The sequence below is a fragment of the Canis lupus genome, chromosome 22, assembly GCF_048164855.1.
Source record: "Canis lupus baileyi chromosome 22, mCanLup2.hap1, whole genome shotgun sequence".
Classification (NCBI taxonomy): Eukaryota; Metazoa; Chordata; class Mammalia; order Carnivora; family Canidae; genus Canis; species Canis lupus.
The window spans coordinates 17,083,749-17,098,953 of NC_132859.1; the positions used below are offsets into that span (position 1 = coordinate 17,083,749).

At 49.1% G+C, this 15,205-nt stretch overlaps 1 protein-coding gene across 1 annotated transcript in view; it reads right to left on the reverse strand.

The window, feature by feature from the left end:
- The window catches only part of MRPS22 (mitochondrial ribosomal protein S22), a 215,512-nt gene that overhangs the window by 59,314 nt on the left and 140,993 nt on the right, over positions 1 to 15,205 (reverse strand). The window contains exon 3 of the mRNA XM_072792541.1: positions 8,488 to 8,598. The gene's annotated coding sequence lies outside the window, so the exon portion shown is untranslated. The remainder of the gene's footprint in view (positions 1 to 8,487; positions 8,599 to 15,205) is intronic.

The following is a 15,205-nucleotide window of genomic DNA, read 5'->3' on the forward strand; positions in this document are numbered from 1 at the left end:
GAGATGCTGGCCATGTCTACATGCACACCACCCAGGCAGGGGGGGGATGGAGGGTGGGCAGGGCCGTGGCTGTGTCTGTGTCACACGTCCTAACTTGGAAGAGAGGGCACAGAGTGTCTTGCTGGGCTGGAGCTGGCTGTCCTGGGAGGCTGGCAGGCAAAAGACTCCACGAAGACATAGCTGGCTGGCTCCTGACTGGTGACTGCCTCTACCCCCCGCTCTCAGCCCAGAGGGAGCATCTCTACACAGGCACGCAACCCACACAGGCACGCAGTCACAGAAGTTACATATGGACACATCCAGGATTAGACACACATGGACACCCGGAGACATATGCAAGCACACGTACCTAGAGAGGACACACAGACCCAAAATGCAGGATACTCATAGATACACAAAGGCACAGACACCCCAAGCCCACCTACTCTAATACCCCACTGTTCCAAGCCTAGTCGGGGAGGCACACGAGTAAGCAGGCCAGGACATCCCCTCATCTCCGGGCTGTGACAGAGGGGGGGTGTCAGTCCTAAGGAGCCTGGGGGCATCTCTGAGGTCTTCCCAGAGGAGGAGATGCCTAAAGTGAGGAATGAGGTGAAAATGGAGAAGGACAAAACTCAAGAAAACTGGGGAGAAGCTATGTTCAGAGAAGGGTAGTTCATGCAGTGCCGCTGGATCACGAGGAGTGACCAGAAGCATCTTAAGGAGGTCAGATCACTGATGCTGTGATTCATCTTAAAAATACCTTTGCCCCCTGAGCAGGGCACCATTTTGAAAGTTCCCAGTGCCAGCCCAGTGCGTTGGCTGTGGTTGCTGACCCTCCGCTCACCACTGCCGGCTGCCAGTCCCTTCAGAAGCTGACCCTTCAGAGTCCAGGAGAGATCCCCACTGTTGTCAGTGGGGCCACTGCCCCGCACCTTGCCTGGGCCCAGAACCTGGCTGGGCACTGGGTTTTGAGGCCACAGTCCTGATGTGCCCTGGCAGATGCCAGGCCCTGTGCCAGGTGTGAGGCCCCACACTATGGTCATTTCTTCAAGAGACCCATCACTCATGGCGCAAGTGAGAAAAGCCAGATAACTCCCTGAAAGCCATCTCCCAGGGATCTGGCCCTCGTTCAGGTTCTCCCCACACTCTTCCCCATTTTCCATCCTCTCCCTGCCTAACTCTCACCCGCCCTTTCAGAGCAAACTAAAGTGTCACCTCTTCCAAAAAGCCTTTCTGAGTCCTCACCCCACTGCCCCAGGGGAATTTGACATACATCCTCAGCATTTCTCTCTATCCTGCCTTATCGAGCAAGAGAACTGCTGTCTGCTTACTTAGAGATCTCCCCAGAGACCCTGACGACTCTTCCACTCTGTGGGCCCAGCCTCCCCACAGAGCCTATGTATCAGCAATCTATCGCTGCATAACAAACTATCCCAAAAATCAGTGCCTCAAAACAGCAATTATTTATTGTATCCAACATCTCCAGAGGCCAGGAATTTACCACAGCAGGGACATCACACCCACAGCATCTAGGGCCTTATACTAAACTCTAGAACCATCTGAAGGACTATTCACAACGGCTGGTAGTTGATGCTGCTTATTGACCAAGTACTAGCTGGGTCCCTCCATGTGGTCTAGGCTTCCTCTGGGTGGTTGGGTGCCAAGGGCAAGCATCCAAGAAGAGACAGAGAGTCAGACAAACAAGAAATATCTGTACCATTTTTATAACTTAATATTATGTCACATAGCATTACTTCTGCTGTACTCTGTTGCTTAAGGTAGCCACATACACCCTTTCAGATTGAAGGGGAATAAACGTAGGTACCCGCTTCTCAGGGGGAAGAGTGGCAGTCACACTGTAAGAAAAGCATGTAGGCATGCTTGAAAAGCATGAAATATAGACGTGTGGCTATCTTTGGAAATGACAGTCTGCCATAATTAGCAGGTACTCATGAATAAATGAATGAATGAATGGCTCTTGTTCTGTACTGTCCATCTCTCCTCTGTCCTCACACAATTCTCAGCTAAGATTCCAACCAACTCCAATAAACACAAGTGGCAAGTGACTTGGGACTTCTTGCCTGTCCACTCCCACCTGGAATTCCTTTCTGGTGGCCCCTGTTCTGGAAGCCAAGGATCCCAGAAGTCCCTTCCAGCTTCAGAGCTCCCTGAATTGTGCCTGGAGCAGTGCTCACTGAGGTTTGGGGGACAAGGAGTGGCAAACGGAACCAGAAAGGCTGCCAGAGCTGGCCAGGGGAGAGAACTTCCCTTGCCAATCCACAGACACTATTTCAGGAAGCAGATCGATGGAACTAAAACATTAGGGGAGTTACTTTTTTCAAGTTTTCAAGGTTTAAATAACAGTTTTCAGTTATTTAATATTTTTAGGAGAAAAAGTACTATTTATTTGTATTAGATAATTATATTTTTGAGCTCCAATTTTTGAACGGTTACTATGTGCTTTCACAATGCTTCCTATTTTTAAAAAGATTTTATTTATTTATTTATTTGACAGAGGGAGAGAGAGTGCACAAGCAGAGGGAGCAGCAGGCAGAGGGAGAGGGACAAGCAGGCTCCCTTGCAGAGCAGGGAGCCCAATGTGGGACTCGATCTCAGGACCCTGAGATCCTGACCTCAGCTGAAATAAAGAGTTGGATGCTTAAGTGACTGAGCCACCCAGGCGCCCCCACAGTATTTCCTATTAATAACAGAATGCATTGAGGTCTTAAAGAGCCAGATTCTGTGCTAAGTGCTTTATAAGCACTATTTCTGTAACAACGCAAACACACACACACACACACAACCAATGTATGAGCATTCACTGGGTCACTCCACTTGCCACATTATGATGCAATTCAGCTATAATCACTAGGGAAAGAACAGAAAAGCCCTTTGGTGAGTGAGGATTTTTGCGGCAGGTGCAGGAGAATTGAGGGAAAAGGAGAGTGACTTTGAGAATCACTCTGAGAGCTACAGAATGGCTCTCCTGTTAAGTTCTTCAAGACATGCATGAAGACTGAAATATTTTTTAAATTACTTTTGGCTTGCGAACCAGGCTTCCTTGAATATGCTCTGCACAATCTGAGCTGCAGAGACACTGGGACCTCTAGTGTTATATCTCACTCAATCCTCACAACAACTGGGTGAAATAGAAGTTATCATCATCTCCTTTAAATAGCTAAGTAAAATAAGATGCAGGGAGTCTAAACAATATGCCTACGGTACAGCACTGAGAAATGGCTCAGGCAGGACTAGAACTCTCTGATCTGGAGGCTGACCTCACACCCTGTCATACTACCTCTTAATCTTTGTGGGTAATTGAAAGAGAATGGGCAGTTCACCCGAAAGGGATTCCAGGTATGATTTTTCAGGTGGGAGTGGGTGGCAAGAAATTCAAGACAGGTTTTTTTCTACTCTTCATATGAGATCTGGGACTCTGCTTTTCCTTCTCAGCAGGAACATCTTAGATTAAGCTTTCAAAGAACACATACCCCAGGTAATCAAATTTTTAAAAGGGAAGAGAATGAATTCATTTGGGGAATATAAAAAATAGTGAAAGGGAATAAAGGGGAAAGGAGAAAAAATGAGTGGGAAATATCAGAAAGGGAGACAGAACATGAAAGACTCCTAACTCTGGGAAACAAACTAGGGGTGGTGGAAGGGGAGGTGGGCGGGGGGTGGGGGTGACTGGGTGACACTTGATGGGATGAGCACTCGGTGTTATTCTACATGTTGGCAAATTGAACGCTAATAAAAAATAAATTTAAATCAAGAAAAAATAAAAGGGGAAAGAACTAAATAGATATTTCCCCTCAAAAAAAGATATATGAAAGGCTAAGAGGCACATGAAAAGGTGCTCAACACCACTATTAGGAAAATGTAAATCAAAACCTCCTGCCTATTGAGAATGGCTACCACAAAAACGACAGGAGATAACAAATGTTGGTGAGGATGTGGGGAAAAAGGGAATCCTCGTGCATCACTTGTGGGAATGTAAACTGGTGCAGCCACTATAGAAAACAGTACGGAGGTACTTCAAAAATTTACAAATAGGGATGCCTGGGTGGCTCAGTGGTTCAGCATCTGCCTTTGGGGGTCCTGGGATCGAGTCCCACATCAGGCTCCTCACATGGAGTCTGCTTCTCCCTTTGCCTATGTCTGCCTCTCTCTGTCTCTCCTGAATAAATAAATAAAATCTTAAAAAATTTACAAATTCAACTGAAATTCCACTTCTGGAAAGACATCCAAAGGAAATGAAATCAACTATGTCGAAGAGATATCTGCACCCCCATGCTCACGGCAGTGTTATTTATAACAGCTAAGCTATGGAAACCACTACGTGTCCATGGACAAATGGATAATGAAGTTGAGGTAGATATATACAATGGAATATTATTCAGCTGTATGCAAGAAGGAAATCCTACCATTTGTGACAACATGAATGGACTTTGAGGGCATTATGTTCACTGAAATAAGTCAGACAGAAAAAGACAGTTACTGTATTGATCTCACTTACATGTGGAATCTGAAAAAAAGAAAAAAAATCAAAGTCATAGAAAAGGAACTCAGACTTGGAGGGAGGCAGGAGCAGTGAGAGAGGCACTGCAGGAAGGTGGCCAAAACGGACAAACTTCCACGTAGAAGGTGAATAAGCACCACGGTGGTCAAGCATAAGATGACTATATGGCTAGCCCTGCTCTATGGCATATTTGAAAGTCGTTAAGAGAGTCGATCTTAAGAGTTCTCATCACTAAGAAAGAAGCATTTTTTCTTTTATTTCTTTTTTGTGTCTGTATGAGATGATGAACATTAAATTTATTGTTGTCATAATTTCACAATATATGAAAGTCAAGTCATTATGCTTAAACTATACAGGGGTATCTGTCAATCACAGCTCAATAACTGGAAAGGAAAAAAGTACACCCACTGTCCTCCACGCCATTCAAGTTAGTCCCTGGCCCACAACAACTGCGCGTAAAACTGTCCCCTCCGTTAGTCCTGCTGTGTTTTCTCCCTGCATGTCCTTACCTCTGTCTCACCAGTCTGGCTCCTACCCTACTTTTAAGGCCCAAGTCAGGGGCCACCTCCTCCATGAAGTCACCCGTGAGCTCTCCAGCCCATGGTGCATGGAAACACATGCTGGTCTCGTCCCCTCTGCCTGTGTGCAGGCCCCACACTTGCTCTTTCTCTCTCCCTCCCTCCCCAGAGCGGCAGGCCCAGGCTCAAGCACCTGGTACGTGTCCGCTAAGAACGTTGGATGGAAATGGGGGCTGGGAGTAATCTGAGCCTTACAGGGAGCTTTTTAGAAAGTCAAATCCAATAAAACAAATTTCATGATTTCAAATTCAGCCTCAGTGTTCATTCAGTGCAAGTCTGGGGAGCCTTTAGAATGAACTGGGCTCATCTGCAGCAGACCCCAGGCTCATTACTCAGGGCGCGTGGATACTTCCAGAGCCATGTCCCTTCCCAATAAATCATCAGACACACATATATCCCTGCTTGTTCTAAGTCGTGTTCCTGAGGGTCTCATACTCAGCAGCAATCCCCAACCTCGCCAGCCTGACAAACACCGGCCTCCCTAGATCTGAGCCCACACCCCTCAATCCTCCCTCACCTCCCTTCATTCCTTGCCTTGAGTGCTTTGGCAAGTTGCTGAGCCTCTCTGAGCCTAGGTCACTCACCTTATAGTAGGGGTGGTAAGAATGCTGGGCGGGTGGTGACAACTAGTCCAAGAGTTGTGTAGTGAATGAGTGACCCAAAAAATGCATACTTCCTAGGGTTGTTTTGAGAATCAGGGGAAACATGATGAGGGTGGGCGGGGTACACAGTAAGCACTCAGTACACAGTAGCTACTACGATAAAATAGGTAGAAGGACTGAGGCCCTGCACTGGGAGTTTTCTTGCCACTGACGGCCTAAAGTCCTTACTCTTTTTACATAACCACATCTCTGCCTCATCTAAGCAGCATTAAGAAACAGTAACAAACAAAACGCAAAACCAAAATAACCAGCACCAAGTAACTCCGTAACTGTCCCGTGACCACACACATGCCAGGCATAGCTTTGCGGGCCAGTCCAGCCACCACGGAGAGAGAACAGTCCTGGCGAGATCCAGCAGAAGAAACCCGAGACTGCTCCTGGGGGGGTGAGTCAGACTCCAGCGTGGAGACCAAGGCAGCCAGGGCGAGTGGGGGGCAGCGTGGGGCCCATGTGCACATCTGCACAGTGCCAAAGACACCAATCTGGCCGTGAGTCTGTGGGTGGGTGGAGAGGAGGCTCAGGAATGAGCAGAACACAGGAATCACATGAACAGAGGAGAGCCATGGACAGCTCAGGTTTCCACCCAGTGGAGCCTCACTGTCAACCCTGCCACGTGGAGAGTCCCTCCGCTGGCTCCTCAGGGGCCTTCCTCAGCACCCTGTGGCTCTTCTGGAGGCCAGCTCCTACTCCCCACCCTTCCCTGCTGGTCATGGTTGATTCCCCCAGGCAGCAGACCAAGGGTTGGGGCGGGTCCCAGGCTGCTCCAACTGTTCATCCAACTGACCTCTGTGTAGACATCTGAGTAGTTCCCAGGACAGGGCGCACCACAGCAAGACAAGCACGCAATAGACAGAAGATATGATTATGAATGATGCAGCAGGGCCTTTGGAGTCCACTCTGCTGAAGGCTACATCTCCTATGTGTCGGCCCTGTCCCCTCACTCTCTAAGCCAGTGGCCTGCCTGGGGCGCAAGCCATTTGGACCCTCAGTTCCACAGGAGGTGGGTATCCAGGGAGAGTCGTGGCTTGGATTTGGTGGTCCAAAGCCCGGAGCTTTGGACCCACTGGGAGTCCTGGACCATGTAGGAGGTTGCCCTTGACTCTCCAGCCATCTCTCTGTACTTTAAACCAGAATGCATCTGGCCTGGAGCCTCTGCTTCTTCCCACCCACTCAAAGTGCAGCACTTCCCAGGGCAACATGGACTTTGTTTGGCTTTACAGAAGGGATGAAGGGAAGCCCAACTACAGGTCAAGTCTTGGCCAGCCAGCTGGGGCGCCCTTTCAATGTGCCTGTTCCTTCCTGGGCCCACCCCAAGCAACAGGCAAAGTCAGCTCAGCTGGCTGCAGGAAGGAGCCACCCCAACCCACCCAGGTATGCACACTTCTTCTTCCAGCGAGGGTAAGCTGGAGCAACATCCTCTGCTCTGCAGGCTTAAATCTGCAGGCTTTCTCTTGTTCCATCAGACTCTCTTTGTAAACACCATTTTTAAAGGCTGCATGGTCTTCCTTCACTGGACTGAGCCAGGGTTTATATGAGCACTCCCCTAGTTTGTTTTGTGGTATTGCAAAAGTGATGACATGAAAAGCTTTGCCTGTATTTCAAAAGATTGCCCTGAGACGGATTCCTAAGAGTGGCACTGGTGGGGAAAGTGTAGGAACATTTCTAGGGGTCTTGGTCTCTGTTACCCAACCTTCTCTGAGAGGACTGAACCAGTTTACACTTGATAAACAGAGAATTCACCACTCTGTGCTCGGTGCCAATGATAGAGGAGCCCTCAACCCACAGACCTTGTTGCTGTGAATCCAGTTATTTTGCCACCACTATCAATTCTGGGGTTTCCAAGCACCAAACATTACCCCGTCTTCCCCACCACTCAAAGGCCACTTTCCCCACAAAATAAAGAAAACTATAAACATCTTTGGAAAGAGCTCTGGGCCCAGGAGATCAAAAGAGCAAGTCTCAGAATCTCTGCCACTGTGAGCTGGATGAACACAGGCCTTAGGGTCTTCACTGGTCAGGCAGGACGCTGGAATTGGGTGGTCTACAAGGGCCCCCAGCCCTTGGCAGAGGCCGGCAGTAGAGGAAGCAGGGATCCGTACTCGGCTCCCAAATTGTCTCATCTCATAGCCCAGCCCTCCCACTTGCCAATAGCATGCTCTTGGGAAGTTATGTAACTGGCCTGTCTCAATCCTATACTCTATAAAATGGGAATGAAGGAAATTAAATGACCTATATCAAGTTATCATGAGGATTAGATATAATTATATACTGAAACCTTTTAAAACAGTGCCTGACACAAAGTGAATAGCACACAAAAAGTCTGACAGGTGGATCACTCTTGCTTGCTGTAGAGCATAAACCCCAACGCAATCAAAGGAGGTTCTCTAAGGTTGACACATCCAGCAAGGAGAGAGAGCAAATGCTCCCAGCCCACAGGGCATGAGTTACCTGGCAGTTGCCTGACCCTGTCCCTGTCTGGCCCAGGCAGTGACCAGCACTTGCTCATCTGACATCTGACCCCCAGGTCTGGCCATGCAGTACCCCTCAGGCAGTCAGCTCCGAAACGTGACACAAAGCTTCCCCAGGAGGGGAGTTGAAGGCCGCTTCACCAGGTGGTTATCAAAGCCCCAGGCTGCACAGAGGCTTGGGAACATAATCTCCGGAAAGAGATTGTCTGAACTCACTCACTGGGGAACAAGGACACTGCACTCTGATAAGCCCGTGGAGTGGCCAAGAGAAACTGTACCTGCGGGCTTCGCTGACTCAGCGTGCAGACATTTCCTCTGGGTTCTGGGGAGCCTGGAGCAGGGATCTGGCTCCAGGTGGTGGAGGCTGGCAGTGAGATCAGGACAGAATCCTAACGGAGAGAGAGAAAAAGGCCAGGATCAGAGATGTGCCCTGTTACCAGGGGCAGCCACCTGTTCAAGCCAGAACCTGCCAGGATGAACAGGTGGTTGGCTCAGGGGACACTTAGGCTCTAGTCAACAGGTGTCCTCAGCACCCCAGTTCTCTCAGCAGCGAGAAGAAGCCCTGACTCCAGGGCAGGAGGAGGCCCTGGAGGAGGCCGTGCGGGAGTGCCTCTCAGCATTTCATAGACCTCAACCAGAAACTGAGGTTGAGGGTGGTCAGAAAATGTACCTAAAATGGCAAAGTGAATTAGGGCCCAAGCAGCACGTGAACATTAGTTTCCTCCATCTCATTTTTCTGGGAAGGGCTCAGAGGCTTCACTAGCCTGTGACAAAAAGAGGTGAAGAATCTGAGCCAGTTACTGATGTGTTAACAGAGTCACCTACTGAAATCAAGTGAAATGACTCTGTGTAACAGGAATTAAGCATCTGCAGTGGGCAGCATCAGGAAGTAGCTGCTAGAAGAAGGTAGTTCTCTTTCCTTGATGGCTGAAATTCCACATTCAGGCAACAGGTGTAAAGTCCCCTTCAGTGGATTCTGTTACCAATCCGGCACCCAGTTGCTCCCTTTCTTTCAAAACAGAACCCTAATTTTATTCAGGTATTTATCTCTCTCAGGCCAGCATCCTAGAGGCACAATAATTATCCTCCGCGCATGGTTCCCAAACCATGCACGAAGGTGCCCCAAGGTGTGTCAGTGAATTTACTGTAGCACCAAGTGATATTTTAGCTTCGAGGGAAACACAGTGACATCTGTCAGAATCACAGAAACTACTAGCTCAAGGTACTTTTGAGCTCATTAATGACCTCGTATCTCAGTAAAGTCAGGTTTTTTGCGCTGCTATCATAAAAAGCAAGAATTGCACAAAAATCAATGTAGGGGGAAAAAAGAATGGTGGGCTCCAGTCTAACTCCCAGGTTGGGGAAACTGTGTAGTGCCCAACAGACACACACATCCCTTTAGTAAATAACTATGGTTAATTAAGAATGCTGTAAAAAGAGGAGTTAAGCATCTGCCTTCAGCTCAAGTCATGATCTCAGGGTCCTGGGATCGAGCCCTGTATCCGGCTCTCTGCTTAGTGGGGAGCTTGCTTCTCGCTCTCCCTTTGTCTCACTCTTCCTGCTTGTTCTCTCTCTTTCTGTCAAATAAATAAATAAAATCATTTTTTTAAAAGAGGACTTTTTCCAATTTACGGGCATTAATTTTTTAAATTACTACTAATTTTGCACCTCACTAGTTGGTGCCTAAGTAATTAGTAAGGAAAACTGTTAGATATTTTCTTTTAGTCTAGGATGCCATGAAAATTTCTGAGGCACTATGGGTGCTGTCACTGAGAAAGTTTGGAAAACTCTGCCCTAAGCTAGTAAGACCCCTGATACCTGTTCATGGTCCAGACTGTGCCACTGTCCCTGAGGATATATGTGCCATGGTTGGTTGGTTCTCTCACACAGTCCCGAGTGCCACTGGTGGCCACCTCAACCTCAGGGGACCGTCCTTAGCATGGCACTCACACTGAGGACAACGGAGAAGAGGGACAGGGATACCTGGGTCCCTGAAGCAATCAGTGAGCTGCTGGATCTGTCCACCCTGCCTCTGGCCTTCCTTGTAGTGTGAAACAAGACTGACTAAAAAGTAGTTTGAGTCATAAATTCTGTCACTTGCAGCCCAAAGCATTCTTTTTATAAAAAAAAAAAAGATTTTATTTATTTATTCATGAGAGACACAGAGAGGGAGGCAGAGACACAGGCAGAGGGAGAAGCAGGCTCCCTGTGAGGAGTCCGACGCGGGACTCGATCCCGGGACTCCGGGATCATGCCCTGAGCCAAAGGCAGACGCTCAACTCCTGAGCTACCCAGAGATCCTGCAGCCCAAAGCATTCTAAGGTGTAGGTCACCAGGACCCCCCTGGCCGAGGGCTATACAAAGCTCTCCTGCGACAGGCCGGGAGGACTGGCTCTTCCCAGGGTAAGGGTGGAGGCAGTCAGCACGGAAGCCTGCCAGGAGGGCACTCCCCTGACAACCCATCACCCAGGGCACCATCTCTGCACTTAGCACACTGCACCAGGGCTCACTGTCCCCATGTGTCCCCTTCACTCACATGAGCTCCCTGTGGGCCAGAACTGAGCTCCGGAGGACCCACCTAGTCTGGCTCCAGACACACCTAGGCTCATCAGTAACAGTGAATGAACCAAATTAAAAGGATAGTAAGAATAGAGAACGGGTGAGCAGACTGAGTTTCTTTCTCTATAAAATGGGCATGAGGAAAGTGATAATGCCACCCCCACTGGGTCCTGGTGCGCAAGGCACCTAGAAGAAGAGCATCGGGGTCAGCCTCTGCTATTACTGGCATTGCTCTTTAAATAGACCACCCGGCTGCCGTATAACACGGTGGAGCAGGGAGGCAGAGAATCTTCCAGTCTCCCGGAAGAGATTACAGTGACCACGTTGGTGAAGACTGGCTGGAGTGTGGCTGGAGGTGACGCTCAGGGAGGGGTGAAAGCAGCCGAATGAAACCTCCCCAGGCTGCTCAAGGCTTCTCTGGTAGCAGAGGGAGCTGCCCTTCCCTTCTGAAGGGGCCGGGTGGAATGGAGGCAAGCCCCACACAGATGCCTGGGGGTGGGGGGCCCTGGCTGGCTGAAGGGTGGCCTCTCCTCTCCAGCAGCCTCCACGCTTCTCCCTTCCCTTCAAGGCAGGACTCAGCTCTGGGAGCTGCCATCTCCATAGATCAAAATTGGCTCGAAATGCAAATCAAGAAGGAAATTACCACAATGTGAAGCAGATTTGCCTTCTATTTCTGGCACCTTGGTAACTGTAGAAAGTCCTGAAAGATTTAAATGGTTTGTCATTTTGGGAAAATTCTACCCCCCTTCCGAAGTGAGGCCAAGCCTGCCAAGCTCCTGCCCAAATAGTCAGACGTTTCAGATGTGCGTTGTTGCCAAAGAGGGCGCAGATGGGAAACCACAACTCACTGCTTATTGCTGAATCTCCGACCCAGGGGTCCATGGACCAGGCTGCCGGCCCCAAGCCCAGGCCTTCTCTCCTTGCGGGCCAGGGCTCTGCGGCTGGAGGCCAGCTGCAGCCGGAGACTCTGATCTGGGATCCAACAGGGGGCACCAGAGACTGCTCAGGATGGTGCGCGCTGAGCAGCCAGGAAGCTGCTGAGAAGGTTCCAGACCCGAGTCTGATCCTAGGAGCAGCAAAGATGAAAATCATCCTACACTCCCAGTGAGCCCTTTCTCCCCACGCTCTCGAGTAACCGAACAAGTTCACCCAGGGCACACCTCCACCCCCACATAGACTATTATAGCAGCTCCCCGGTTGTCTCCAGGCCTCCAGGCTGAGATTGATTAGCAATGTCTGCTGTGGACACAGGACACAGGGGAGTGTGCTGGGTTTTTCCCATTTGTGAACTCAACAATCTTGGAATACAAATGTCATTAGTGTCCACTAGTTCAAAGAGCCACAGTGCTCCGGGCTGTGGAGAAAAAGCCAAGCTTGGCATTCAAAGCCCTTCTCAGTCTGTACCCCACATCCCCAGTAACCTTAATTCCTACCAGTAATCCACTGAACCATATGCTTCAGCCAGACGGGCCGCCTCACTGTGGGCCTCCAACATGCCGTCAGGGTTCCCAGCGCCCTCACTGTGGGCCTCCCTGCTCCAGCGGTGGAGCAGGGAGGCAGAGAACCTGTATTCACTGGGCCCCATCTGACCTATATGTCTCCTCTCCTTTCCACAGTCTACCAGCCCCAGCTCAAGGCCTATGCCTCCAGGAACCCATGCCTGGTCCCCCAGCCCAAGTGGCCTGCCTTCTGCTCAGCTTCTAAAGCACCAGCGTTCTTAAGGCCCAGTGGAATCCATGCCTTTTATGCACACGGAGTTTGCCCATCTAAACTATACGCTCCCTAATGACAGGACGCTGCCTAGCTCTTCCTTGAGAAGGGAAGTGAAATATCCACTCCATTCCAGGAACCATACTGGGAATTTTTATCTATTTCTTTCGCTCAAGCCTGGTAATAATCTCGTGATGTGGGTATGACCACCTCTATTTCACAAATGAGCTAGAAAGGCTCAGAGTTACTAAGCAACTTGCCCAAGGTCATACAGCTAATAAAGACCAGGGCTAGGATTCAGTCTCTGATCTGAATTCAAATCCAGTTTTCTCTTGCTCTGCTCCAGGACTTCTCTCAGGGAGAACCACACTGCCATTGAGGACCCTGAGGGGGTCAATGCTACACCCCGCTGGACGGACCTGATGCTTCACAGGCACTCAAAAAACTATTTGTGGTCTGAATGATAAAGCTCTAATGATGGAGTGTGACATGTGGAAGCAGATACAGGAATGGGATTCACCTAGCTCCCCACCAACCTCGTCTCCCAGGTGAGTGCAGATACCACCTGCGAAGGCTAGCAAGGCCTGTGAGCCACACAGACCATGAATTTTCTGCCTTTTAATGTTACGCCTGCCCTCTCCCGCTCCCCTCACGCTTCCAACTCTGACCATCCCAGATGATTCAGCCTTGAACTGCTGAGGCTGCCAACCAACTGCTTTAACCACACGGAGAAGCCAGAAATGTCCGTCACTTGTGCCCTCAGTTCATCTTTAGAAGGAGAATGACTGAAAGGACCTCCACTGCCCAGGATGATTGTTTTGACAGGTTTTTATTGTGCATAAAATTGCGTCATTGTTTTGTTTAACATTGAAAGGAGTTAAACTGCTATGAACTTAATGCGCCACCCCCAGTAAACCATTAGGTCCCTTCTGTGTTCCTGACTTTATAAGTCTGTTTCCCTCAGAGGAACATCTGTTGTATACTTAAATGACCTTAGTTCAAAGGCACGATCAACAAAAAATTCTTAACTCCACTAGGAAGCATTTGAGGGTATCCGTTACTCTGCGCTGGTCGCAGTATTAGGGGCTTCTCCATTAACAGCTGTGCACATCTGCCCATGCAGGCAGAGGCCCCTCTCTTTCTGCACGTCATTAAAGATGCTCAGGCCTGCTTTTCAGCCTCATTCCCACTCTGCCCCATGCAAGTGAGTCTCGCCAAAGTCTCCATTTTATGGGCATTGATAGCCAGGGTTCTACCCAAGTATGATTTTTTACCCCACGTGCGAAGGGAGTGTGGTGAAAGACGAGCAAGGGGTGTTCTGCTAATCCTTGGAAAGAACATGAATGAGCATTAGGAATTTTGAGCAACTTGACAAATGTAGGAAAAACACATTGTTCTTAGCCAAACACGGAGGAATTTGAGGAGTAAAAGGAGCCTGTGGCAGAGAAAGAATACAAGGAGACACCAGCTTGGAGGCCATAAAAATCATATTGGAAACAGGGATGGCAAGACAGCAGGCTCTCTGGCTTTCACATTGATTAGCTCATCCTGACGTTACCCCCATTTTCCAGATGAGTCCTTGCACACCGCGCTCCTGACTTGACCACAGGAGGGCCCAGGCATTTCCCTCCAGCCGTCCAGTTTATAGGTGGCTCATGCTCAGGTTAGAGTGAACCAGGCCAGTCTGTTGAGATGAGGACAGTGAGGGAATGGATAGTAATAATGAGGTGCTTTAACTTCTTCCAGCATTTCTGCTGCGGGCTGGGCTCTCCAGGGGTCTCCAGGAAGTTAACTGACAGTCTTTTTTTTCTTAGTGGGGGTTCAGTCAGACTATCCAGAAAATATGAATTTTCAAGGATGTTCTGGTGTCCGATCCACCAAACTTCAGGGAAATGCAAAACTGAATTTCTCCAGAAGTTTGAGGAGAGAATCCAGGCTTGCTCTGGGACACCCCACCTCGCCTCAAACTGTCCACTCTGGCTGGGGAGTAGTCCTGGGGACAGGGCAACTGGGCACCAACTCATGCTTCAGGCTTTGTCTGGGGGCCCCATCTCTAAAGGGGGCAATTGAGTTATCGTGGGCATTCAAATCTTCATGAGTTGTTGAAACTTTTCTGGAATTGGTGGGTCTGTTGGACCAAAATGCAAGGCTGGTTCATGGAACTGTGCCTTCTTACAGTTGAGAAAATCATTGCTAAAAATAAAAGAAAGTTGGGTTTTGCCTTATTTGGAGAGGATTGGCCAGCAAGATCTCCCTCTTCTTATGTTATCTTTTAGTTGAAGAGCTTTATTCACGGGAAAAAAAAAAAAGTGTTTTTAAAAAGTATAGGTCAAATTCCATTGCCGAGAGTTTCAGAGACTGCTAGGATCTCTTTATTGGGCCAAAACATTGCAGCACTTATTCTATGGTGCTGGCAGCATGTGGACCCATCTGGGTCTGAGGAACTTCAGGGGTTTTGTTTGGTTTTGGTCATTAAAGTTTTAGTTGCAATGCATATGACCCATAGCCCTGTTATTCTTTCATTTGTCCATTCATTCATCAGTCAGCCAAAAACCATCAAAGCCTAATCTGCGTCAGCCCCCATGATGGGCTTTCAGAATGCAGAGATGACCAAGTCAACATTCCACTCTGAAGGAGCAGAGGCCAAATAATGGGCAGTGCTGGGGGAGGGAGGGGAGCCAGGTAGGGGGGTACGTGGAAGGTCTCCTAACCTGGGGATAGGGGAGG